Source organism: Neodiprion lecontei, chromosome 1, assembly GCF_021901455.1.
Source record: "Neodiprion lecontei isolate iyNeoLeco1 chromosome 1, iyNeoLeco1.1, whole genome shotgun sequence".
In the NCBI taxonomy this organism is placed as follows: Eukaryota; Metazoa; Arthropoda; class Insecta; order Hymenoptera; family Diprionidae; genus Neodiprion; species Neodiprion lecontei.
This window is the reverse complement of record NC_060260.1, coordinates 2,160,594-2,178,765: the sequence shown is the minus strand read 5'-3', so window position 1 is coordinate 2,178,765 and position 18,172 is coordinate 2,160,594. Positions and strand designations below refer to the sequence as shown.

Here is an 18,172-nt window from a genome sequence, read left to right as displayed (position 1 = left end):
TCTCCTCGAGTGCAGCTGGTGCAACACAATCGGTACAGAACGCTAAAACGATGCCTTGCATACTCGAAATCAGGGTTATCCGAATGAAGAAAATTTTCATACCGTTACTACACTGTTACACCTGTATATACCTATGTATAATTGCCTTTCGGGTAACGTGAATAAAACAAAACGAAAACAAAAAAAAAAAAATTGACGGTGAGAGATCGATCAGGAAATTCTTAATATCATTAAAATTTCATCATTTCTATAAACGAGTAATACATGTTATTGTCAATAATTTTTTTCGCGTATTCAAAGATAATATTCACTATCAAATCACTAATCACTGATCGATCAAATCCTCAGATGAAATAACAGTTAAAATTTTTTTTTTGAAAACTAGTTTCGATGAGCGGACACGAACTTGTTTGAATTCCACTTAACTCTCTTGATTGAATATCGCTAATTGACAATTATGCGATTTACCTCGAGATATTTCTATAAATAATTTAATAAATTGCTTAACCCATGAACTTCGACACATCGATATTTGTCATCAGAATTTATTACCTTTACTACCTGTTTTTTTTTTTTTTTTTATTTTTTTCACACCTTATGTTATTTGAAATATATAATGTTATTATATAGCTCGTATCGCCGTCGACGAACCTTAATTCTTTCGTTTCTAATTCTCACACATCTCGAACCCAGTAAATTCTACACAAGCGAACGGCACCGAACGATTCACGTATGTACAAATAAAAACGTTCTAAGGCTAAAGATTTCTCAAGGTGTGTGTACCATAGCCTACCGTATGCCAGAGACAAAAAGGGGGCCGGGTGTAAGAGGTTTGACATTGAAACCGTATAATTGCCGCCTGCCATGCTGCCGGCACGGAGCCTCGTAATATGCTGTAATATCATTAAGCGATGGCCTCGCCGCCGGAGAGACAAACTCTGTACGATATTGTAACTCGTTCCTATTTATAGCATTATTTTATTCTCTTTTATTTTATATCCACATCCCTCGTTTTTACTTTCGGAATTTTCTTTGGACTGCACTGCACATGAGATTTATTTATTAACCTTTAGACGGTGCCGGAATGTTTAAATATAGTCTCTGACTGTGATATCGGAACTTCACATATGCGTATATATTATAACCGTGTGTGTGTGTGTGCGTGTAAGATACGGACGGAATATTTTGAGACTCTCCGAGGGAAATAAAGCTCTTAAAATCCCGATAGTGTAAAGGTTAATTTGCACATTTATTATTCGATATTATTTTACGGACGACAGATCGTTTGATTTCTTTCTTTTAACCGAATTTTACTGGACGCGAATCTCGACTTATGCCTCGTGTATAATTCTTACGGAAGTCTGTGCTACAGTCATAAGAATTCAATCGAATTCCAATCAACCGGATTTGCCAAATTTATCTATATTATCCTGATGGACTTTCGTTTTTTGTTTTCTGTAAGGATAAAATTCATTTGGCGTTATACCGCAGGAGTATTGACAGCTGCTTGTTCTCGTGTTACGAGTCGGTGAAAATGAGCCGATAATTAAGATCCTTTATATTTATGTTATATGCATATTACAGACCCTGAGACGGGAGGAAACGGAGTTGAATAATTTATTTCACTTTTTTTTCTTCTTCACATTTAAACCCTCTTGTTGCAGAAGAAGTTGAAGAAGCCAGTCGAGTTTGTCCGAGTTTTGCCCCCCCCCCTCTTCGAACCTTCGTGTCGTCGGTTTACTTTCTTCTCTCTTTTTCTCTCGACTGTGCAATGTGCTTTTTTTTTTTTTCGTTCTACTTACTTGTAACAAAACGGTGTAAAAAAAGAAATGTAACAATAAGAATAATTTAAAGAGAAAAAAAAGACGCAACGACTGGACCCGAAGTAAAAACTTGCAATTTAAATCAACGCGTTTAGAAAATTTTTTTTTGATTGTTTCTGTTTGATAATTAAAAAATGCACGTACATCGCGTATGTATTAAACAAGTATGTTTATCGTAAAGTATGCATCGACGATGAAAAATACATGGCAGATGTCAGATGTAAGTATTTTGATGTGGAAACGGTGGATTATATTGACCGCGCGAATAGAGGAGGAAGAGGAGGTGGGCAGGTTGGATATATATGTAAGTATATGCAGTATCCGCCTAAATCAATTCCATTGGCGAAACACTTTGATTGATCGTCGATTGGCGAGTGACCGATTGGTACGAATGAATAATGGCGTCTTATTCCCGGACAGACCAGCAGCAAATATTTTTTTCATTTTTCTTCTCGGGACTCTTTTAGAGAATCCTCGACTAGGATTTCCCGTAAATTCTCGCTTCGAAAAGTCTCTCCAAGTTCTCATTTTTCTTTTTCTATCTTTGCAATTTATCTCTCGTGTTTTTTTAATCATTATTATTATTTTTAGACTTTAAAATTTTTACCGTGTTACGGGGTTCGAGTTGAAACATTGAGAAACAAATCGCTACGTACTTTGCAACTTTATCGTCAAGTCGGTTTTGCTGGAAACGAATTATTGTTGTTGCATCTGTGTTTTTAACACTGAAGTTCGCACGTAACAATTGTTTCTAAAACAATGAAACTGTAACGATTTTTCGTAAAATTGACTCATTATTATACTTATCCTCGTAGTCGTTCATCACCTGTTATAATGTGTTTTGTATCGCATATACGTGTAGAAAATGTGCGCTTGGTATAGTTTCGTATACTTTGTTGATCTGTGATATTATAAATCGATACGTCCGCCGTCTTAAGTTTTCGATTTTTCAATCTTATTATTTTCCCAATTTCATAAGTGGTTCACACCATCTGCGGGACGAAAATAAAATCGCTCGTATTGTTCGCGAGGGAATCGAAGGTGGAGAAATTCTCCTCCTTGTCGTCTGTTGTTGAAGGTGAGTTGGGAGGTTGCGCCTCGCGATCTTCACTCGCGACTTTCTTCCTTCTGTCCTCTTTTCCTCCTCCTCAGCCTTCTTCTTCTTCTTCTTTCTTCGGATTTTCTCCTTTCTCTGCTTCTTTCCTTTCCTTCTTTACTTCACCCTCGACTCCCGACCGACAACTTTTCACTCGAAATGGCAGAGAACGAAAACCTTCATTTCCGTAACAAATGTCCTGTCAACCGCCCGCTATTCTGTCCTTTCTCTCTCTCTCTATATATATATATATATATATATATATATATATATATATATGTATATTGTTACGTGGTATACGCGCACATGTATACATTTATATATGCGCGGTGCTGATGTATAATGTGAGAGAAATCGACCAACATGCTGCTGCTTTTGCTGCTCCGAAGGGTGGAATTTCATTTTAATTTTTACCTTTCTTCTTTCTTCTTCGTTAAATTCATTTCTTTCTAATGTTTCTGACAATTTCTCTGTTTGTCTCGTTTCATATGTACAATGTATGTATGTATGTGTATCTATATCGATGATGAATAAAGTTAAAGTTCATTACTGCGACTATCGAAGCGCGAGTTAATCATTGCTAAATACGTATGTATTGTAAGATATGACATGTCAATAAACTTGTCCGTTTATACGTATCGTGTGATTAAAAGTAGAAAAATGTTGAATCGTAGTGCATATTAGGCGCGTCCCGTTGCGTTCCCAAGTCCGTCGAATTCATCATATATATATGCAGTGTCGTTATGGAAATAACAATCATCGTTAATAGCCGCATGCCTCTGAACGCGCTGTACGATAAGTTGAAAATAAATCAAGCGGCGTCGCTCTCTTTCTCTTTCTTTCTCTTTCTTCCTCTCCGTGTCCTCTATTATTATTTGTTTCTTACTCCTCTTCTCCGATTTGTCGCACGTACGTAGAAAAAGTGTTCCGCTCTTGTGCGGCATACAGCGCAGAGGTTGAAGGAAATAGAAAATGACACCGACGTCGAGGAGTTGCGAGTAGAAGCGGCAAAACACGTCGATGAAACTTGTTAGCGATAGTATAACAGCGCTGCTGGTGCTGCTTGTATGTCATGTAACTAACGGGACTTTTAATGGTGAAACAGGATGTCGTTGCTTGCCTACGCACACTCGTTATGCGTATAGGTCGTATTGGTGGTGCGTGAGTTCACCTGACGCTACCTAACGTCATATTCTCGCAATTGATTTACTTAATCTCGTTCAGATACAACGTTGTTGGAAAATTAAGAGGAAGGAGAATTTTAAGACAAATGCCTACGTGTACGATGCGCTCGAAGTAAAGTTCTTGCAAGTTTCTCAGCTATGGTAATAATAACAATAATAGTAATAATAAACCCATAATCGCGAAGGAGAAAAATTTAAACGAATACTTTCTGTAAGAACAGCGAAGAATGTCCAGTTGACAATTATCGTGGGTGAATATCTTTGATAGGCTTGTTTGAAATGAATTTTACGTTTTTTAAACTGACATTTATTAAGTAAAACGCGATCGCAAACAACAATTAAATGTGATTTAGTGCACTTTTCTTGCCGATTGATCGCGTTTTATCGACGAATATTTGTCGCCGCGTATATTTTTCTGAAAAATGTTGGCTGTGCCGATCGATCGCGAGTCGTTTACTTTTTTTTTTTTTTATTTTATTTTTAACAGTACGTTCGTTCAGGGATGCGGAATTTATTCCGCTTTGCTCGCTTTCTCATATCTCTGTGACTTATTCCGATGAGTTAAGGTGTAACAATGACATTGCACGAGTTGCAGTTTCAGCAATTGCCGATCGTCGAGTGTTTCTACTTTCATTACCCGTAACCAAGACACTTCGCCGTGTTCTACGGCAGCTCTTCTTCAACGATTGCACGTAAAATCAACGTTTATACAGACTTCACTCGGAAGTAAGAGAAGGGTGACCTGGTCAGTCGCTCGTTACAAATTTTATTACCGCAAACCCGGTGCAGCGTAGCTTATATACTGTGCATAAAATATGTGTGCCTGTGTATATACACACACATATATGCATGTACATCTTGCTGCACGTAGCTTGCATAATCGTGAAATAAACTTTTCTCCTGCAGTATAATGCTGTATAATATGATCTTCTAGATTCCAGTATAGCGAGTAGTTGGCTGCTTTGAGATCGATTGGAAATACTCCGTGTAATAACAACAATAATGATGATGATAATAATAATAATAATAATAATAATAATAATAATAATAATAAATGTCGGGAAATTTTTACATTATACATTATACATTATATCCGAGTAATCTGCGAGTTTCTTGAGAATTTATGTGTATACAACACAGAGAGCCGCTAAAGTTTTTGACTTAATTATAAGTCAGGTAACGTTTTGTAATTATTATACTATAATTACATTTGCCTGTAGAGCGGAGCGGTGATTTTTAAAAATTAATTTCAACTATTTGCAGGAAATATTTAGTTTGGAAGACGCGTCGTTGGTTCGATCTGTCCTTTCTTTTTTTTTTTTTTTTTATTGTTCGTCATCCGCTACGCAGACGATACTCTTGATCCTTTTTCGCATTTACTTGAAAGTTCACCTCGTAGTTTTGTTTTTCAAAGTTCAATATACATGTACAATAAAGAGTGCAAATAATCGTGGAATCGAAGTTATTTTATTTTTAACAACGTGCGGTGCGTTAGAAATATATTTACCTGTAAATAACTACGCGTATACCTAATTTTTTTTTATCTTGGTACAAGCTGTTTTTCTCTCCAAGCCGGCTCAGAGAGCCAGACGCTTTTTTCTGTCCCTCCCGTCTATCTATTTATCTTCCATTTTTCTTTCCTTCCTTTTTTCTTTCTCTTTGTCCATTTCTTCCACTCTTTGCAGATGTACAGATCTTTGCTTGCGCAAAAGTTTATCGGCAATACCGAGTTTTATTCCTTTTCTCACGCTGTATTTGAAGTGTGCGATTGATTTGGTTACACAGTAAGCATGTAACTTGTGTAATACACGTACGAAATTACAAATCTGTTATTCGAGACAAAGCGATTCGCGATCTGCAATTGAAACCGCGACGACGATGTCACGATATTTTCCACCAAATTCGTCATGTTTTTTTTTTTGTTGTTCCTTCGACTTCTTTCCAGTCACGTCTCGTGATCTCTGATGTCTAATATCTTAAGATGCGAGACGACGATGCAAGAAGGTAATTCTTCTCTTGTGACAAAGTGTAAGGATATTCTTTCGCAATGTAGGGGTTTCAACGCACTTCACCTCCCTTCTCGTCAATGTTCTACGCTCTTGTCAATGTATGGTAGATTACCCCTCGTAGATTCGGTCTTGTTGTATATCGCCAGAGAGTGAGAGAGAGAGAGAGAGAGAGAGATGGAGGAGCAGATGCGGGTGCAGCGTCTATGGCGAAACGGGGATGAGGAGTGGAGTGGAGGAGGCCGGTGATTGTGAAAGCGAGGCTCTGTTGCCGCCACTCGTGCTGTGCTTGCGAGGGTCTCGCCGTCGCATCGATCGCCCCTGGCTTAAATACATCCAGCCAAACCCATCCGAGCGAACGTTGGCTTCGCCTCCTCCTTTTACTCCCCACCCCCACCCCCCTCATCCCTCTCATCATCCCGGCTTCGGGATCCGTTTCTTCGCGTCATGCTCATTTTAGGGTCAAGGGTCAAAACGATCCGACAGCTTTCGGTCTCGAGTTACTTTGTTGTTGTTTCTTTTTCTTCTTATTCTTTTTCTTTTTCTTCTTTGCGACACGCGTAGAAGAACTACGTATATATGTATACATCTACTAATTGTATATATATACTCGTTTAGTTCGTTACGCACACGGTGACACGTGTATCGTCGTCTCGACGATAATCGATTACCTCAAATTGATATCGGGTGCGTATTTGTGCAAGAATTTTTATCTTCTTGTCTGTGATTTCGTATAAGAAGGTATTCGTAACGCGTAATCGTGTATCGTGCGTCTTTGTTATTTTCTTGAAACGATTTCTCCGACGTATAAAATCAGAGTCGGAATGGAATTTTATGGACAAAAAAATTTTGTCGTACTTTTAAACTCAGCTTTTGATCCTACGACGTTCTCGTTGTGTTGTTTTCAATTCTGATAATATTCCAAATAGACGAAAAAAGCTTTCGAACATGGATTCTGCGATGAGAAAGAAAGTTTTTTTCGCCCCCCTTTTGATCTATCATTCGGAAGCCTTGACGTTAATTCGGGAGAATAAAAAAATAGTCATTTCTTTTCGACGTTTCGTTGGGATCACGCGGATGACTGACTTCAATCTTTTGAAAGTCTTGAAAGTATGAATTCTCGAACTAGTTGTAACTCATTGTAAATGAAATTCAAAAAAAAAAAAACAACTAATCCTCAGAATTCAATTTTATATTTTTATAAATTTTTGATAATTGTGTATTTAAAACAAATTTTCACACCAACTTACATTACAACGGTATACGAAAAAACAACATTCAGATACGTATGTACGGATAAATTATTTTCTTTTTTTTTTTTTTTTATTAGTGAAAACTCTGCAGATATTTCTCTCTTACAGGTTGAGAAATTCTTGCAGACAGCGACGTAACCGTGATCGAAGCACGAGGATGAATCCTCCGTTGAAAATCTCGTTGTTATTATCGTTCGTCGGGTTCTCCGCTTCTCGCTACATATTCCCGTCTTCTTCTATCGTCTCGCTTATTGTTATAGTTTCTCTCCGCTATTTTTCTTGTTTTTAGTCCTTCTTCTTCTTCTTCTTCTTCGTCTCCTCCTATTCGAGAGAAGATCGTAAAACGTATCTACCGCGTCTCCGTTCTTGTTGCTGTTGCAGCAGCACGAATGGTCCATCGGCGTAGGTGGTGAGCAATATGTATTTCTATTCGGTCATTCCCTCGGAAGAAAATCTCGAGGCGATTTATATCTCATTCTTATTTTCAGTCTTGACCAGGTCGACGCTCTCGTCTGGTCATCGGCTGAGCGAAGCGTTTAATCCCATTTCCAGACCGTTTTTCTTCACAAATTTGCCCGGATTGTTTTTTTTTTTTTTTTTTTTCCTTTTTCTCAAGATAAATCAGAAATATTGAAACCAAAAGTGTTTCTTAAATCGACGCTATCGATGGATATAAAATTATTTCCAAAAATGACTATCCCTCCTTAAAAGCAGCTAACAATAAGCATGAAAATCGTCACCATTCCGATTCTTCTTCCCTTCTTCGTAATTATATTATTATATGTATATATAAGGTGGCGAAAAATTGTCGCCTTTCCCATTGCAACAGTACCAAACCACTTTTTATCTAGACCTATGATACCTTATATCTATACGTTGAATGAAATTGCCGCTTTATAGTCTCTGCTTGTAGTTTGAGCCTCGACGACCGCGACGCGGAGGTTCGAAACAAACGTCGTTTAAACCGGTACATTTATAGCCCGCAACGAAGGAACTATTATCGCATATTCCGATCCTACAATTGAATCGGTCAAGTTTATCGCACTTCGAACTTCAACCGCGGTGACATTTCCATTATACTGTTATATTTACCGTTTGCGAAGCTTGTAACGCAAGAAGAAAGAAAGAGCGAAAGACAGAGATGCCAACCTCAAAGGTCATAACGACTGACGAAAGAAAAAGAGAAGGAAGAAAGCTGCGGCGGTCTCTGAATCCTCGAGACGAGGAGGACCAAGAGGGCAAAACGGCCAAAGAAATGGAGAAGAAATCATATTGAATTGTTGTTGTGTGTACCGGTTTTGGGTCGTCGGTTCTGATCCGAACGGAAGTTATAGTTGCCTACCGTTTTATTTAATATCCGGTTGCCGGTGGTGTGGCGATGTTACCGCTGCTGCTGCTGCTGCTGCTTCCATCTCTCAAGGTTTTCTTTTTCCTTCATCTTATTCATCTTGCCTCCCGACTTTTACCTTCTCTCTCTCTCTCGTTTTTTTATTCTTTCCTCTTCACTTCCCTCAGTTCTTCCTTACTTCTCACTTTTTCCCCCAAGCGTCCCGCAGTTTTCGCCTTTCTTCCTCTTGTTCACATCTCCGCACATGCACTTGTTTGTCGTGCATGCAATATAATCCTTATCTCGTATATTCTTGTCGATGTTTTTACTACGTCTCTATATTTCATCTTGCACACACCTTACGTTACGGTGGACGATTTTTATCTCCGTTGGGCTTCGAGGCGTGTTATATAGTGTAATTTCATTCACGTACGATCTTAAAATTATACACGCACGTATCAATTACATTACACGTATACCCAATTGCTACAAATTGTTTTTTGCTGGACGAGAAACCAAAGTGAAGGAAGAAAAAAAAGAGATACAAGTCGCAGGAAATAATGTATTCTATATATATGATATACATAAAAAAAGAAGTTATTATTCCGCAGCTCGAATCGTTGTTCCGTTTAAAAATTGTTTGTTTAAAATCTTGCAAAAATAACTAAATCAATTCTTGTTTCCGTAAAATAGTGAAACTCGTCTTCACGCTTTATTATTTTTATTACAAAGGTTTGTTACAAAGGACGTCGTCGCTAGATTTTGCTGAGGGAAAGAAGCAGCGGCAACAGCAGCAAAGTCTCGAGAGCTGATAATACGTGAGAGGTGGAAACAGCTGCGGAACATGTGCGTGTCGCGTTCGAGAAATGCATGCCAGTTTCGTGTGTCGAGTGCCGCGTGTCATCGCCGAAGGCTTCGCAAGCTCGGGGCACTTGTCGTTGGGCATTGGTTCCTTATCCTCGCGACGAGAATTACGAAACGATTTGAAAAATTGAACACGACGAAAAATTAAGCTCGAGCGGATTTCGCATTCTAAGGAGTGAGGGAGGAGTCGATAGAACTGCGGGGTGTTTTGGAAATGTCGGGGTATTTTTTAATTTGGTCGCGGAAAAAAACGGAGAATATCAGTTTTGCCATCATCGGAATTGGAAATGATTTTTGTTCGAGGTATCAAGTTTAATTTTTTCCCGTCGAGATAAGAAATTGGCTAGCTGATTTTTTTTTTTACCAAATATTTTTTTTTAATTTGAACTGAACTTGAACCGAACGTAGAGTTAATAAGCTGAACGATTTTGGTTTTAGTAACTCACCAGAACTGGGAAAATGTCAGGGAAAATTAGGTCTTAAATTCCGAAAAACCTGAAAATGTGATGGAATTTTTTTTTCGCACAAATTTGTGGTCACTTTGGTTTTGCTCCTTTTTTGCAGTCGAGTTCGAACGTCATCCGTTATTGGCGCGTTTCAGCAGGTTATTTGCTTGTCATAATTCGACGAATAGATTTTTGAGGACGGCGGTGATTCGGGAGGAAAGAAACGCGGGCTGGCTCTTCATTTTTTCTTCTTCTTCTATTGGTTCTCTCAATTTAAAACTTTCGAGAAAAGGATGAAGAAGACGAAGAAGAAGAAGGAGACTTGGCGTATGCACATGTGCGACCCACGCGATAGGCAATTATCCCGAACGAGTGTATAGCCTCTGGGTGAAGAAAGAAAGAAAGAAGGGGAGGAGAGAAGAAAGAGGTTCGAAGCACATCCGCGGCTTCGACAAAAGACAGAAACTGCTTGCGTGGCTTACAAGGCGAATCAGTGAATGGTACGGCGGCGAGAAAAATGGAGAGAGAGAAATGGCAAGAAAGGGAAAGGGAATGAACAACCTTATATATAGCGAGGAACGATTGTCGGAGAGAAGTAAAGTCGAGTTTATTGGATTCAGGTCGGACACGCCGGATTTTTGTTCCTCCCACATGGAAATCCTTAACGCGGGGGAGTTGATTCCAGGTGTGTACGATATTTCATAGACAACGCGTGATCGAGGCCTGTGCGACACCCTGGCGCACTTTACTAACAACGTAGCGTCGAGTCGAGACACAAGGAGGAATTCGCGAATGGTGACACACGGTATCGTACACGTCCCTAGGAACGAACGAAACGGGATGAAAAGAAGCGAGGAAATAGCGCGGAAAGAAAAATGTGCGCCGTAGAAGGAAGAAGGAAAGGAAAATCGCGATGAATAATTAATGAGAAAAATGTGGAGACACCGTAGCTAGGTAAGCGTGAGAGAGAGAGAGAGAGAATAAAAGATAGTATGACAAAGGAATTTCTTACGCAGCGCCGGAGTTCGATCGAAGGACGTCGTCGTCGTCGTCGTCGATTGAACGAGGACGGCTGTGAATCAACGCCAACCTGTTTACCACCCACCCACCGACCCGCCGTCTCTCCTTTTCTCTCTTCTCTCTTCACTGCCAGGCAGGCGTCGGATTGACGCCGCCGGGATGCGTCTCGACGCTTTAACCAGACGCCTTGGAGGAATTTATAACCGACTCCACCGTGATATGTAGGCCTAGGTCGCGCCTACGCCTCTCTGATCCACTTCTTTCCCCGTTCCGCCAGTGTATCATTGATATTACAAACACCCACGCATACCTGGTTATCCAATTATTATACTCACCTTTAGTTTATACTCTGCAATTTCACGCCTGCGAGGGATTTTTAGGTTTTCCATTTTTTCACAGAGTTATTACAAAGGATCTTAATTTCTTCGTTTCGTCAAATACGCAACGATCGTGAACATTATCTATAATTTAGAAGAAATGTTGAAGGACAAAAAAAATAAAAAAAAAAAAAACAAAAAAAACGAATGTAAAAGCTCGCGATCAATTTATTCGAATTGAGTTATTTAGCGTTAGAATTTTTTGTCATCACGTTCGTTAGAAACCGAACAATTTTACGACGGAAAGAGAAAGCACTTATCCGTATAGAAGAAAGTAAAAATCATAAATTTGCCACGCGTTGGAAGTGAGTTAGGCATAGATATATGTATATGTATATACGTGACACGTATATAATACGTTTATATGTATATCCGGTCGCGGCGATTGGTTTTATCTTTTGAAACGGATGCGGGAGGCGCCCGTGTTTAGATATATATCAAGACTGGTTAATTATGCTAAGCGGACTCGTGCCTCTGCTCCGCGGCTATTCCTCCGCCCGCGGCACACGCCGGGGGTTCTCTCATCACTGTTAAATCGAGGAACGTAGGGATGAGGAGGGATGAGGAGGGATGAGGCGCTAATCGATCGCTAAGCCGGGGACAGGTCTTCGCCGTCTGCACACGTAGTCTTGCACCTACCTATATCGTATACTCGGATACCTCTCTCTCTCTCTCTCTCTCTCTCGCTCTGTCCCTCCCTTCGACGGTCGGTCGCTTCAAACACCCCCGCTCGTCATCATTCCTCCCGTGATTAGATCTCGACCCGCAATTCGTCCACCCCCTACCCCTTCCCATTCCCTCTCATCTTCCCTCTATTCACTGTCACAATCATCGGCTTGTGATCGAGCGATTTCTGTGTGCGCGTGCTCGTGTGCGTGTGTGTGTGATTTATTGCAACAAAGAACAATCTACAAATTTCGTCTAAAGGAATTGATGAACATTTAATCCCCGTGCGTGTTAATGAGTAAACGTCGAGTACAAAGAAATGTCGGAGCAAAGAAAAATATGCGAGAGAAAGGATATATTTTGAAATCAAAGTTACTCCCGTTAAAGTCTTCGAGGCTGGACCACTGTTTTTACACAATAATGAACGTTGGACGAGTAATCGTTGTACATTTGACAAAAGATTAAACGCTCGACTAATATTACAGTCGGCATCAGTCTTGCTGGGATGTATTTTTAAGCGGTGTGAACACAGCTTCGTTACAACTACAGATACGCGGAATTGAAATTGGCGTCAATGATGAATTTTTGTTTCGTTTAGAAGATTCTTGTTCAAATATTGTGACTCGATATAAAAAGTGAATGGAAAGAAGTTGTAAAATCGCGATGAAAAAGACAAAAAACAAAATTTTCTGCTTAATTTCTTTCTTTTTTTTTTTTTCTTTCAATTCTCTGTTACATAAACTTTCTACGAAACGTTGAATAATTCGCAGAAACGATTTTCGATTCACCGTATATGTAGTCAAGTTTCGCGATGTACGCAACAAGCGTAAGTGTCAGAAACATTGGCTTTGGCATTCAAGAAATTGTCGGCCGAACGGACGTGGATAAATTGTTCGGCTTCCGGTCGGGACAGATGATTGGGTCAAGTTGGGTTGGGTTGGGTTAGGTTAAATCAAAGAGAGAACCCGGTTGTTTGAAACATCGCCGGGGGCCGGTAATTCCACCTCCGACTCTCTCGCGAGCGGTATTCACAGAATTTTTATTTATAATTGCGCTCATTCGATTTTCTTTAGTATTTATTCTAACGTTACTCGATGTATTTTTTTCAAAATAGAATTTTTTGTTTTTAATTTTATTCTCGCTTTCACGTTCGGTCAATTTATTACACAGATACTGTCATCAATTTTTATCTCGTTCATACAGTTTCAAAATGTTTATCGGGGAATTATATCACGAATAGTTTAATTTGCACGATCCGCTCTGGTTTGGGAATACATCCGATTTGCGTCTGTGAAATATTTTGCTCTTTCGATGATGAACGAATTTTGCTGTGTTTATGGAAATAAAGAAGGAAAAAATTGACGTATAGAAGTTTGCCTTCTCACGTAACTAGATACAAAAATATATTTTCTGTTTTTCCTTTTTTATTTTATTTTATTTTTTTTCTCATTTTGTTTTTGTCGAATACGCTTTTGTAAAAATTGGATGATTGCGCTGCGCGTTTACAGTCACTATAATTATCCGAAAATTGTAATCAAACCAGTTGAATTTCAACCAGAACGAATATTGATAACTCATCCTTTTAGCGAATGCAAACTACGTTGCGATCGCTAATCGCTAAAACCTCGATTATTTGGTACGTTGTATTCCCGCGAATTTGGTCAAATTGCTTTCAACTCGATTTCGTTTCGGTTGACTTAGTTTTTCGGTCACAAACCTAATTGTCCAGATTACGTACAATACAGGCAACAATTGTGATCCTTACTTTCGAACACTCGCACAGAAGAGACAAATTGACCAATTTGGCACAGTATAGATTAATTCTAACAGTCCCGGCGGGTGCTCCATATTTTTATTTTCATTTTCATTTTATTCGTTCGATAATAATCAGCCTGTAATTTGATACTTTGCGAAACTGCTCTACGTATACGTATATGTATACATATATATATATATATTATATACCTTTCACGAGTGACCGAGCGTTCTTGGCTGGCTTAAAAGTTATTCAATTATCTCCGCCCACGGTTCTCTACGAAAATGAAAAAGGTAAAAGAAAGAAAGGAAGAAAGAACGAAGGGCAGAGGAATAACCGCGAAGGAAGACGCCGATAGAGCGTGAAGCTATGAAAAATAAATGAACAACGAAACCAGTGTGCGAGTGAGAGAAAAATAGAGGCTGCTGCGACACACTTTGTTGAATTACATTCATTAATATACGTGTATATTATGCAAACTTGCTCGTCGTTGGTTTGATGAAACAAGACGAAAGAAAGTTCTCTCTTAATCGAATCGTTCAACAATGTGCATTTTATACTTATAACTTGATATGAGACTCGCGCTAATCAGCTTTTACAATTCTCATTATTATTCAAACGCCGTTGAAAGAAAAATGCTGGGATTGGATTTGAAAATTCATACCTCAGACGCGACAGCGTTGAATATTCGATATTCGCGTGTTATTTATTTTTCCATTTATCGTTCCACCTCAGATCGCCATCGCGGAGATTTCCCCTCGGCAAAAATTTCTTCACCACAATCTCTATCATCATCCCCTGCTGCACATTTCATCCCATCATTTCGTTATACCCGCGTACTATACATATATGTATATAAAATACAGCAGAAGGAAGCAACGGACCAACTTTTGTTCCTCAAAGTTTTATTACTTTCGTAACAGATTACCCGCGGCGGTAAACTTTTTCCTTTTTTTCAAAACTCTCTCTCTTCTTTTCTTTTCTGCTCCCTCCCTCCCTCCCCCTCGCTCTTTCCATTTCTTTTCCCATTCCGATCTTAGATTTTCGCTCGTGTTTACATTATAGCCGTATGCATGTTGAGACACGTTGCATTATACGTAATGATATTTAGTTTAATGCAGGCGTTATCTCTGTAGGTCAATGATCTACAGCCGAGTTAAATACCTATATATGTTTGTACGGATAAGTCGTAGATACACATTTTCCCATTCAACCAAACATCCTAGGCGCTCGGTATATTATGTACATTAGGGTGCTTCAGAAAAAAATAATCTACGATTTTACACCATGGCTTCTCACAAACAAGGCTGTTGAGCGTTCTACGTTTTTTTGGAAGATCGTGCTCGGGTGATTTTTCACTGTTATAAATTTTTTTAAATTCGCGAAATATCGTGATTAAAATATCTTTTTTTATTGCTTCCATCAGTCATAATATCAATTTTACGTCACAGATGAGATCCACACTTGTGATATCAAGTCTCCAATTGATGTTTGAAAAGGGTATATGACGACATTTTCATTATTAATTCAATCTCATAACATAGTTGTAATTTAATATGAACTTTTAATTTAGCAGAATAAGATTCCCGGTCGATGTATCTTTGCGTTACGGATCGTGATCTTTGGACTGAATATAAGCGTCAGGAATGAAATAATAATCGAAATGCTACGACCTGTTTCTTCGCAAATTCAACATAAATGTGAAAAGAAAGTAAAAAATGGAACGAGCGCGATCTGCCGCGTAACGTAAGATGCTCATATTTCGACAGAATCTTTCATTCGACTGAAACAAAGTTTAGGGGGTGCCACGGTGAAAAATCATAAATTGTTAGATAGATAGATAGATAGATCATATTATTGGGACACGCATCTGCATCGCGACATCCGGCCTTCCTTACCTACCGATCAATGATCAATGATCTATCATCGCCGTTTCCACGCGTCGAGCCTTTATAACCGTGCTTGGATATCGGATTCTTCCGGGGTTTCCGTCTACGCCTGTATCGGTCTACATAAATATTAATAACCAAGTGCCGGGTGAAACAGACTCGCGAGTATTCGATGCAACTGCGGATTTTTCAATCGCCGCACGTCACGGATGAATGCGAGAGATGAAAATATGGAAGAGAAAAAATATACTTTGTATAAAATGAAACGCGGTGGTGAGAAACGATTGAAAATATCTTTTTCTTTTTCACCGCACTTCACACTTCCGATGTTATGTTCTTTCGATTGAAAATAACATCCGCGCATACCTGTGTCATTCGCGCTAGGTGTGCGTATACGTTTGTATTATTTTCAAAGTCACGCGGCTTTTGACGATTTACTTACATAGGCACAGTTGACGTTCTCTTTAGTTTTTCTTTTATTATAAATTCCGGATTATTCACGCACCGTTTTTTGCTCATCTTTTCTCTTTCACACTCCCACACGATTTTTAGGTAGAAATTTAATCGGTTAACTCTGCCTCGGATAAGAATTTAAGTTGTCTGTAATAATTCCTCTGTATGCGTCTAAATATTTTCAATATAGACATTCACATTATTCATATAAGGTGATTTTTTACTAAATATTCGAAATCGTTGTTCAATATCAATTTACGAATAACGACAGTGTCTCGTTATTTTTTTATATCATTAAAACGGTCCGACTGATGAAAGAAGAAGAAGTAGAAGAAAAAAGAAAAATTTAAAACATATATTTCACTTGGGGGACAAACGAAGAATTCAAAAAATATTTTAATTTCAATCGTCGGTATTGATAGCGCAAGACTTTGCGGCTTCCGCTGCGTATGTGTATTTTTTCTACCTGCATCACATTACGCATAGATTACTCCGCGCAGTCGATTCTTATCCATATCTATATCTATATCAAAGTCCTTGACCATGTATCGAGCTCTTTCCTGTCTCTGTTTTCTGCTGTCGATGTTCATGCAAGTTGCAACAACTGCAGCCGCAATGGCGCTTGTCCGTCGCGACGAGAGACGAGTAATTTAAGACGAGAAACTTCTTCACGTCAGCTGCACTTCAGTGGTTGCGCGATTCCCGCACGGGCATTACACCTAACTTTATCGTGCATTATACCGCACCTTAGGTACATGCGTATTCGAATATATTTAACCCTTTCAGTCACGCGATTCACGTTTTTGTTTTTTCGCGGCATTTTTTATTCGCCGAATGCGAATCTGGTGTCGACGATTTAATAAAACTAAAAAGGGGTGGAAAAGGGGTGAATTATCAGCATTGTTTTATAGACAGTCTTCTTTAATGAGACTTACATGGATATTTATTTTGAGATTCACCTCTAAGGAGGGTGAAAACTACCGTAACGCGAAAATTTTTTTCTTTCAATCCAGGATTTTGCACGGAATATGAAGAAAAAACATAGGATACCATTATAGTGGCTTCTGCGAATAGAAGGATTAATACAGGCAACTGCGCCGTTTTGTTTTATTTTCTTCATTCTTTCTTTCTTCTCGTATCGCTGAACTGCAGCTCCTCAATATTCGCATTTGCAATAACTTGTGCTCTCACCTTGCGGGGCCTTTTTCTCTCTCAGCGGACGTGTAAATAATTGATCAAGTCTTGCGTGCGCAGCTGTAGACACACTCGTCACACCGCCTTGAAAGTGTATGCATACATATACGCAATTTGCGAAAATGTCGCGAATGAACGTTCTTCTTTTACCTCGTGTTTGGAAATTATTTTACACAATTATAATTGAACGTATACACACTTATACCTCGGGTATTGAAAGTGGCGAGTTTCCTTGTGCTGAATGTGCATTGTTGAAACGTTAAAAAGACATCTCGCAAGACCTAATTGGTGAATTTTGGTTAACAGCGAGTGAACTTTGTTCCGTTCGTCGTCTTGCTGCAGAATTATTCAACGACTAATAGTGGCGATAACGCGTTGTCACGTGATTTTCCGGCTTTGTTATCATACATTGACTGAAAGAATAAATCGGTAACGTCCGTTTGTACAAGGATGCGCGTGTAGTTGGACGGGCGTGAAATTAGCCCTACTATTTTCCTCGGCATGCAAGGAAGGAGATCTCCTTTTCTCGGGTCTGTTGAAGGTTGAAGGTAGACGGATAAGTCGGTGGTGGATGGTAGGCAGACTGGATATCTATACATACGTACACGTCTTTCAACGACGACTGGTAACTCTCTCGCTTGCGAGATCCGTAATATACCGGTTTCCGAGCTCGAGAAGGAGGCGAGAGAACGAGAAAGATGGAGCAAAAGAGACGGGAAGGACAAGGCCAAGGGTGGGAGACTAGGAGGTACCCACTTGTCGTCTCTCGATGTTTCTCCTTCTCGTTCTACTTGCCTCCTGGCCTTCTCTTATTCGAG

General features: G+C 39.3%; 1 protein-coding gene across 1 annotated transcript in view; it reads left to right on the top strand.

Moving 5' to 3' along the window:
• The window catches only part of LOC107221992, a 150,427-nt gene that overhangs the window by 53,287 nt on the left and 78,968 nt on the right, over window positions 1-18,172 (top strand).